This window comes from Fragaria vesca, linkage group LG2, assembly GCF_000184155.1.
Source record: "Fragaria vesca subsp. vesca linkage group LG2, FraVesHawaii_1.0, whole genome shotgun sequence".
NCBI lineage: Eukaryota > Viridiplantae > Streptophyta > Magnoliopsida > Rosales > Rosaceae > Fragaria > Fragaria vesca.
Window position 1 is genome coordinate 20,760,276 of NC_020492.1, and position 10,826 is coordinate 20,771,101.

At 35.4% G+C, this 10,826-nt stretch overlaps 1 non-coding gene across 1 annotated transcript; it reads left to right on the forward strand.

Annotated features, from left to right (window-relative positions):
- Window positions 1-4,190, forward strand: LOC101294623. Its single transcript, XR_184021.1, has 3 exons — window positions 1-277; window positions 942-1,022; window positions 3,722-4,190. It is a non-coding gene; the product is annotated as an uncharacterized LOC101294623 (transcript).
- The last annotated feature ends 6,636 nt before the right edge of the window (window positions 4,191-10,826 follow it).

Consider the following 10,826-nt stretch of genomic DNA (forward strand, 5'->3'; position numbering starts at 1 on the left):
CTAGTAAGAATTGATCCATTTCATGCTTGTGCCAATTTTTCTTTTTTTGGGTTTAAGGGGTGATTTTATTTTGAAGGTCGAGATTGCTCTTTCAATCTTTTGCATAGTTCGCTAGGTTTGGTTGAATCATTAATCAGGTCATCAGGTTGTTTTCCTTTGCTCTTGTTGAACTGCACCATCAATGGGCATCTTTGTAGTTTTCTACTTGGACAATTGGTTGGGAAAAACTGCAGCAATTACAGATTGGCTTTGATGGCTATGTTGCTCGCAAGATGAGGTTAGGATCTGTTTTTGGTGTTGGAGATGGTTTCTGCTTGTTCTTCTTTCTTTGTTGGTGTTCTTTCTGATGAATATTTTTTTTTATGTTCTAGTCCTTAGTCCTATGAATCACCAATCATGGGCATGTGCTAGTTTAAGCTAAGCGGAGCTAAATTAGTGCAGGACTATGATAGAAATTAAGGTGAGCATAGAGAGTCCTGTGAAACAAACATGCTGTATATGTGCTATTTTTCTTGAAAGAGAGTTAGCAACCTAACTATGCTTTGAGGGTTCGAATTCTATGTGAGGTACTTTAGCGTAGGATTTGAGTCTATGTTCAAGTTCTATCTCTATAAAAAGTCTATGCAGTGAATTTCAATTTCAGATCTACTCAATATTGTTGGATGATTAGATGTAATAGCTAATACACTAATTTATGATCATCGACAAAGGTAGAACACCTGAGTTTTGAATGTCATATATTATTACAAAAAGAACTTATATAAATGAACTGAATGATCAATTTCTTAGAAGTTTATGAACAACAACATCCTAATCCTCAATGTACAATAACAAAAATGTCATCTCTGCTTATAAGCCAACCACATTGGTAACAACAAAATATTGTGATATCATATATGGAAACATAAACAAGTAGAGAAGCGATGTTCATGGTTTTGCAGATCTTGCAATATATTCCTTTCTCTAAAGGCCATAATTTCAGTTAGTCGAAGATCGTTTCATCTTCAAATCCATCTGCGCAGGTAATACTTGTCAATTTTTGTTGATAAACTATAGAGAATAGATACATAACATATATGTTACTGTTATGTATCTATTCTCTAGTCCTACTAGCTTTATGCAAAAATGTATCTATTCTCTAGATCTCATTCTCATCTTCTCCACTATCACCAATCTCATAATTCCTCACAATGCATTATGCATGTCATTTGAATATCAATAATCGTAAATAACATCCAATAAATGCTTTTACAGAAAACGATAACATTAATCATATAAATCACCGATTACACATGCTTTTATGAAAAACAATAATAATCAAGAGAAACACTCAATGACACACAAATCACTTAATTTCATTTAGAATTTAATTATCAATTTAAAGAAAGGTTCCCCGATAGAGACCCTACCTGGAATCCAAAGCGTTAGTTCTGACACCAGCTAAAATTAGTAACTCAGCAACACGCTTCTGAAATCTTTATCCTTCAATCCTCGCATCAAATACTTGTTCCCATAAAGCCGCCAAATTACTTCATATAGACCATCCTTTTTCATATTGGGTGTAAGTCCATAAATTACCAAGGACACCCAATAATATTCTTAACCAAAGTAAAACTTTCTTGATCAATAGCAGACTATAAGTAATCAAATATACATCCTTTATACTTTGCCAATTTCATTCTTGAATGCTCTTCTCATGCCCTTCGTACCATCACTTTATCAAAGGCATAATAGATGACCATGTCTTACTTAACAATAGCTTCTCATCAACTCAAGCACATCTCGGCTATACCAAACTTCTAAGCACACCCCAATCCTCGTCTTCTTATTTACCTTTCCAAATCCACAAACTGAATAAGAAACTGAGAAACTCGATCTTCATAGTACCAGTGTCTCACCTTCACCTTCGATTCCAACTTCAAACCTCACCATAAAACCAAAGTCTAAAACCTAGAATTATACCCATATCTTATATCATCATAATTGATCATATTGTCCAAGCAACACAGTAACTTAACTCTGTTCTATTGCTACTACCAAGCTCAACCAAACCCAGAAAATACAAACCACCACTATCGCCGCCGATCCACACTGCCTAAACCCCAACTCCTTCCAACTCTTAATTTCCTGCAATTCCAATACATCTCAAACACTCCTCCACAATCAATGTAATTAACGAAAAGCCAGAAACTAGAAGAACAACAGCCTGCTACCGCCGCCGTGCACAGCGGCACGCACGGCAGTCCTCCACTACCTAAAACCTAACTTTCTGCAAACATCAACCAATTTCGAATTCAAGTATAGAGACATGTAAAGCTCAACAATTGGACCAACTTTTATCCCTGAATCGAAATCAAACGTCGCCGGAAACCATGGAAACTCGTCGGAAAACTCAAACCACTCCTCTGTATCGATTCTCACTTATCTGACCTTGTCTTGACAAGCTGAAGTCACAGGGACGTCGAGGATGAGGAGATAAAGCTATCCACACCGGTGAGAGGCGTCGACGCTGCCGGAATCGGAGACTCACCGGCGAACCCAGCCTCTCCTTCTCCACTTCGAATTTCTCACTCTAGACTTCTTATCTGAAAATCAAGGGCATGGACATGACCACGAGAACGAGAGGAAGCTGCCGCTACCATTCTTTCTCCTCTCCATCGTCGGAATCGGAAACCTGATCGGAAAGGCAGTCGCCTTCTCTCCTCCGATTCTCTTTCAGCAGCGCTCCTCCATGAAAGCTGACACAACAGCGACGTCGGGGACGATGATGCGGAGCTCTGGCCACCTGTTGGACGCCGAGAGACGGCCGGACGGCGGAGGAGCAATCGGCGTCGCTGCAGAGCAGTCGGGACCGGTCTGGGCTGTGTTTTTCTGTTCTACACTTCTACCGCCTTATCCATTCCCAAATATAATCTCTAATGAACGATCAAGATCTTGCGGTTTAAACTCTATCAGTCCAGATCAAGCCACTGCAAAATTCTATTTTTAATAAAATTTTTGGATAATACCAACACCAAAAAATCATTAAAACTAGCTTCAATATCCAAATGATGTTCTAAAAAATCCTATAAACTCGGAACGACGTCTAGGTTAATCCTATGAGCTCAAAACACAAAATTTGACAAACTAAAAATTTTAATAATTTTCGGAAACCACAAAGAATTGTAAAAATAATGAAAATCGAAATAAAAATAGCTCGAAAATAATTTTCCTTTCAAAAATAGAAAACCAAATTTCTGAGATGTTACAGTTTGGTTGCTGGAAGTTTTGCTGATAGATTTTAGAGGCAATATGCATTACAAAAATAAAGCCAAAAAATTACTTTGCTAAATTGGTAATTGGTAATCATTCTTAGGAGAGCCAAAGACCCGCTAACTGTGCAAGGCCTCTTTCTATGAAAAAGCAAGGGGATTTGGCACAAAAAAGAAGAGGCAAAATCAAACTAAATTCATGAAAAATATAGTACATGAGTAAAGCAGCGTGCCGCTACACCGCGAATACCCTGCTGCTGACCTCAAAAGAAAAAAAAATAGAAGTACTATATAACTGCAAGCAAAGAATATCAAGTAGCTAAAATTGAAACATTTTCCTGTAAAATCTGAAAATTTGTAATTTGCTACAACAAAGCAATAACATCTACTAAAGTCAAATTTGCTACTGTCAAAATGTGCTACTGCTTAAAAACATTGATCCATGACCAATTTTTCTCTAACATACTCAGTTCCCTACATATGCCACTGCTCATATAGCTGCAATGCATGACCTGCTGTTATGGTGGCCAAGTTGATGACAGCGTTGGCATTGCATTGGTCTGGCCTCTTCACCAAAAGACCTGATCCTCCTTGTTTTTGGTCTTCCGAGAGGTTTTCGAGTAATGGGAGGTTGCAAAGTAGAATCACCAAAACTGTTAGGATTAGGCTTATCACGATCCGGGATTGGAATAATAGCTTGGTCTGTGCCATAAGTAAACCATAAGTAAATCTTCCATATATAGGCTTTGTCATACTACATAACACGATTAGAAAATCTGTTAATAAAGCTACCAATATATTGTATCTGCTACTGTGTTAATACATAACATAAGCGCAAAAACCCAAAACCTGCTACTGTTATGCTACAATTTATCCACAATACAAAAACTGAAACATATCTGTTATGTTTGGACTAAGTTATTATTATAAAAGATTTATGATCATTATTTCCTTTACTCAAGTGTTAGGCATGCGAAAAATAGTTTATTTATTTTTGGAGGAACTGGATCGGAAAAAAGAGCGATTCTCGTTGTAAGCTATCTAATGCAACCGTTGCTGGATAAATAATAATATACCATTATTATAGTCAGGTCTATCCTGTCCATGACTCCTCTTAACTGAGATAGAGATCCAATGCTTGAAGTAGGAATCAAATTGATTCCACCAAACCTAATATGTACGGTGGACGAGGTCCTATTTAAAAAGTATTCCTTCTTCCTTTCTTTTCAACTCATTTCTCTCTTCTAATAATAACTGACTATAATAATAATGCTCGAGACCAAGTTATTATTATTTCCTTTACTCAAGTGTTAGGCATGCGAAAAATAGTTTATTTATTTTTCTTAATAAATGATTCGCTACAAAAGGGTTTTTTTTTAGTGGACGTGTCACAATTAATTACTCCATATTTTTCTAATATTTTTTTTTGAAGACGATCATATCATTTCAAAATAGATAATTGAAACCTACAATTGTTTTTTTATCAAAAAAATTCTTTCCTTTTGTTATACATTCCTATCCTATACCGAAAGAATGAATTGAGTTCGTATAGGCATTTTTTATGCCGCTATTGAAATAGCCTTTCTGGCTATATTTTCTGCCACTCTGCTCATTTCATAAAGTATTCTGCAGGGTTTAACAACAGCTACCCAATATTCGGAAATTAAAAAATAATTATATTATCATTTAATATAATTATATAAACTTATATCATATACACCTAAAGTTGCAGAGTATATGAGCAAACTATATATGTATAAACTATTTCTCTAATATAGTGTTTATAAGTTATTGCCCAGTGAAGTGAATGACAATTGGAATGTTGTCCTGCATTGGAGAAACATGGCTTTGGTTAAGAGGTGGGACTCCTATGTGCAATTGGTATTAACTGGAACAAACTTTCACCAAAAAGACCAAGAGAAATAATATGGTACATGAACAACACTCTTGAATCTACATGCGAGGTTTACTCCGCCTATTATGAATTGGTCTTGGTTGGATGCTCAAAACTCTATCAGGAGTCAAGAAACCAGATGTGAGTTAGCAGTATACAGTTAGAGGTATAGGCACTTTACTTGATTCGGAGTTAGGAAAGTGCTTGTGGTTGGTAGTATCGATTATAAGTAGTATCATTGTAGTAAAAAGAGGCATATTTCACAAGAATTGTACAACCAATGAGTTTTTTTTGTCCCATCTGGTCTCTACTACCCACTTATGAATTCAGTTATGCTACTATGCTATTAGTTCTACGCTACTACTATGTTACTATGCCACTAGTTCTTTATAGTCAAAAACTACAAAAACAAACTATTGACACTTCCTCTGCTACTATGCTACTGTTCTAACCTATAATCAGAAACCTGCTACTGCTATGCTACGATTATGCTTTTCAACCAAAAAGTAGTTCAAAATTCAAAACAAACCAAAATTAAACAATAACTAGACGAATTCCACAAGAGATCAAATAAACTAGATGATCAAAACAAAACACAAGCATCAAATTACGATCAAACATGAAATTAAAGCATAAAAGGACACTAATAAGCCAAAATCTAACCTAAAAATTTGATTATCTCGGAGAAGAATAGATCGCTTCTACAAACCAGAAGAGAACTGATGGTGACGAAGAGAGATGATCGGACAAAACGACTGAATTCCACAACTGATCAACGCTTGATCGGACTCTCTGCTGAGCATTTTGGTGAGCAAAATGACGAAATTCCACAACTGATCTACAAACCAAAAGAGAGAGAACTGATGGTGACAAAGAGAGATGATCAGACAAAACGGCTGAATTCCACAATTGATCAACGCCTGATCGGACTCTCTGCTAAGCTTTCCGGTGAGCAAAACGATGAAATTCCTCCGGCGAATGTCTCCGGCGACACTATTCGTCACAGAGAAGAGAGAAAACGAGAGAGACGGTTGATCACGTTAGGTTTGGGAACTGAGATTTTTGATTTTTTCAACTATTTTTATCGATGGGGAAGAAGGGTATTTGGGTAAAATAGGTAATGACAGATGATATGATGATATTGGTTTGTCCTAATTTGTTAATATTTGTCTTTAAATGTGTAAGATATTGTGTAAAGGATGTATTTGCAAGTTGAAATTTGATTAGTAACTAAACTGTAGTTTACTATTCAATAATAGAGAGATTTATTTAAGTGAAGTTATTTTGTTTTTAACCCATTAAATGTATATCAAAGTGATTGAGCATGAATCTCTAAATCAGTTAATGATCAGGTTAATTAACACTACTGTCTCCGTAGTAGTTAGTATTTCCTTTATACAACTTAAAGCCTTAATTTAGACAAAATTACTATATCATCTACGAGGTTACGAGTTTCTCTTGTTTATTATTATTATTATTATTATTATTATTATTATTGGAATGAAAATATACAATTTCATTAACTTGTCTACGGCCAAAAGACGCTTACATCGATTTGCCTACTCATGACCAAAAAGTCTAGTTGGCAACAAGAGATAACAAAGTGACATGTAACCCTCATTATAAATTCGCTCAGTCAAGCCTAGCTATCACAACTAACTTCCAACTATTCCTGTCTAAATCTCATGTAGCGGTATGTAATTCCCGTAGCCTGCGGACCTCAATTGTGTACAACTAAGTAATACTGAAATTTAAACAAGAATAGTCTTTCATTAGATATCTAGGTAAGAAAAAGAAATTAAGCTACTTCGTTGCCTTTATTATTAGGGCTAGCCTCTTCCCTGCCAAGCTTTGGGGTTGAGATACGTAGAGGCGGAGTAACCTATTTTTGTGCTAGCTTTGGTACCTCCTTTTTTTTGCTACCAAGAGGCCTACCACTCTTCTTTGGTTAGACTTTGTTAACCCCAAAGATTCGACATATGCAACACAGGAACCTTTCCACCAAGAAAGGTTTTGAATTTCTTGGGAGGAGTATAGTGTCATTGCCGCTCTCTCTTCCTGGGGGCAATAGCTTCTGTTGGCTTAGGAGAAGCCAAAACATGTGCAGCTGCAATCAATGGCTCTTCACCGCCGTCACCAATAGAAGAGCTGACTAGCAAAATCAGTCCTTGCAGCCCAATCTGCAAAATCAGTCCTTGCAGCCCAATCTACACAATCATTCTTAAAGGCCAAAGTTCATGTCCATGCTTTCTCCAAACGAAGAATTATATGCTTCTTCTCCTCTTTCGAATTCCTTTTGGGGTTAGGGCGAACTAGGAAGTTTCCGAAGTCACGGCCTCTGTCCTAGTCGGTCAGTAGCTTCTGTTGGCTTAGGAGAAGCCAAAACATGTGCAGCTGCAATCAATGGCTCTTCACCGCCGTCACTAATAGAAGAGCTGCCTAGCAAAATCGGTCCTTGCAACCCAATCAACACAATCATTCGTAAAGGCAAAAGTTTATGTCCCTGCTTTCTCCAAATGCTGAATTATATCCTTCTTCTCCTCTTTCTTCGGCCTAGTTTGGTACAACTTCGCTTTTAAAAAAAATCAGCTTCTAGCTTGGCTTTTAATTTTTATAGTGATGTGATATTGCTTGATATTCAATATGTTATATATTATGTTTACTTGTGCTATGCTATTAACTATCATCATTTAGTCATCTTTATTTTTGGGTTTGATGGGAAGGAAGAATTCTAATGAAATTGGGGGAAGTGGATCACAAGTTAAAGCTGTATGGAATGATTATAATGTATCCAAATTCTGTGATTTGTGCATCAACTTGGTGGATGCTGGACGTCTTCCTAATACTTATTTTGACCGAGAAGGATGGGAGATTTTGGTAGTAAATTTCAATAGAGAGACCGGCAATAACTATGATAAAACTAAATTGAAGAATAAGTGGGATTCACTTAAAATTGAATGGAAGTTGGGGAAAGACCTAATTGGCAAGGAAACTGGGTTAGGTTGGAATCCAAGCAAGGATACTGTTGATGCATCTGTCGAATGGTGGCATAGTAAGATTCAGGTGTGTAATTTATTTTGTAGCTTTGTTGTAAGATTCACATAAGGAGATATGCTGAAAGCGATAAACATTTTAACTAGTATGGGAATGAGAATAGCACAGTCGCTGCAGATTCGAACGATACAGAGGGGGATACACAAGAATATTGTTATGGTCGTCATGATGTCGGTGCACAAGAAATGGAAGCTTTGAGAAATTCTATAGCAACAAGTCTAATGAATGCAATGTAGGCATTAGGCTTTAGCTGTTTAGTTTCTTTATGTTGTTCTTCTAGTTCTCATAGATATTAATTTGATTTTAAAGTTTGGTGATTTTGGGATATTTATTTCATGATCAACTATATATTATTATTGTAGTGTTTTATTTATTAAAATAATTATTTATAATTTATTTATCTGTTAAGGAGTAAAAAATAACTCATGTCCTTTCTGTCATTAAACAGATCTACAACACTTTTATTGAGTATTTACCAAACAGTTTTTGTCTTGACAACACTTTTAAAAGTAATATTTACCAAACACAAAACTGTTTTTATTCGCAGCTAATTATTTTCACATCACAGCAGAAGCAGTTTCTTTTTAAAGTCACTGCAATACCAAACTAGGCCTTCTTTGGTTGCGCAGAAGCATGCCTAGGCACCATATTAATAGTCGGACTCTCCTCGTACCTAATTCCAGAATGAGTGACGAGCCAATAGACTGAGCGACTTAAGGTGCTCATACTCAAATTCCAACATGGTTCCACTCCTTTGGTTAGGAATACACTACGTTCAAGCAAAATAGGTTTTGATATGTCACGTGTAAACATAAAACACATCTTTGCCTGCTAGAACTTCTTCTTATCATAGTTGACATATCCACCGAGAAGGTTACTGTGACAACCCTGAATTTTAATATGTATATACCTATTTATAAATTTGTGTATATATATATATTTTACATATATCTTTTGTTTTTTTTTTTTAAAGTTTTTTTATTAATAGTTCACACACCCTACATATATAGATGAGGTTTGAACCCATGACCTCAAAGTTGTCAATTAAACACCTTAACCAACCAAGTCACGACTCACCCATATTTTACATATATCTATATACAGGTATGATTGTTTAAATGTGTGTATATATATTGTACTATACATATACATATACATGCTGAGAATTTATAATAATTATTTAGTTTCTTTTCTTTTTATTGTTATTTTGGTTTAAGTAAAGAGTTTGTAGCCCATAACCAAAATGCCTTGACCCAAAACCCTGCCAAACCCGAGCCCAAGTTTAAGACAACTTTTAGGAAAAAACTAGTTGTCGTTGAACATAGCAGAACGACGCCCAAACTCTGCTTCACCATCTTCTTCTTCTTCATCGTCTTCGTCGTCTTCTTCTTGAAAATAGAGTTGTAGAGAAAATGTCTTATATTGTCATGTTTCTCTCTGATTTAAAAGAAAAGTTTTGCTATTCATTTTTGCCAAGATCAGATTTTTGGAACTTGCTGCCCAATGATTTTACGAATACTATTGGAAACTCATTTTAGAAAAGGATGTGTGTTGCTTAAGTTGGATGGCATTACATGGAGAGATGCATTCTACTTTGTGTTCAATTGCACTATCCAAATGCAACCACTCTAGCACAACATCTTGTTTTAGGGTTGATGAAGATCTTAGCTGCATCTAAGAGCTTCAAAAATCCTTATATCCAAAGAGAATGACATCACCTATGCTAGGGGCGATGAATTTCTCTATATGGGCAACTTATTTCTGTACTTCAATATGATTTTCTTGTTACTTCATTTTAAATGTGTTTCAGATCATACTTATATTTCTATTTTCAAAATTTTATATGGTTCAGCTTTACAAGAACTTCAAAACTAAGATGATTTTTGGGGTTAGGCTAAGGATGAGACCATTAGAATCCTTAAGAAATACTATAACAGTAGTGGTAACAATTTTCAGTTTATCAGTTTTGTTGAATGCCATGTATTATTTATGTTATAAGGCAGCATGAATATGTTTATTCACTCTTCATGAGTTGTTTGATACTCTTGCTATGACTTTCTGACATGCACATTTTCTTTTCACAACTTTGATCTTTAGTTTTGAATTGACTCATTGAGTTGTTAACTTAATTTCTAGCAAGATCGAGTTAATACTTAAAATCCTCTAGTTAGTAGATGACTTTCTTTCTTATTGTTAATTTCTCTTCTGCAATGGTTTTAAATGAGAATTTGCTACCGGATAACTTTATCTTTGCTACTTGAAAGATTGGCTGAATTCAAGTACGAGTCATAATTTTTAGACTTAAGGTCTTGTAAATTTTGGGGACGAAATTTCTCTAAGGAGGGTAGAGTGTGACAACCTGGAATTTTAATATGTATATACCTATTTATAAATTTGTGTATATATATATATATTTTACATATATCTATATACAGGTTTGATTGTTTAAATGTGTGTATATATATTGTACTATACATATACATATACATGCTGAGAATTTATAATAGTTATTTAGTTTCTTTTCTTTTTATTGTTATTTTGGTTTAAGTAAAGAGTTTGTAGCCCATAACCAAAATGCCTTGACCCAAAACCCTACCAAACTTGAGCCCAAGTTTAAGACAACTTTT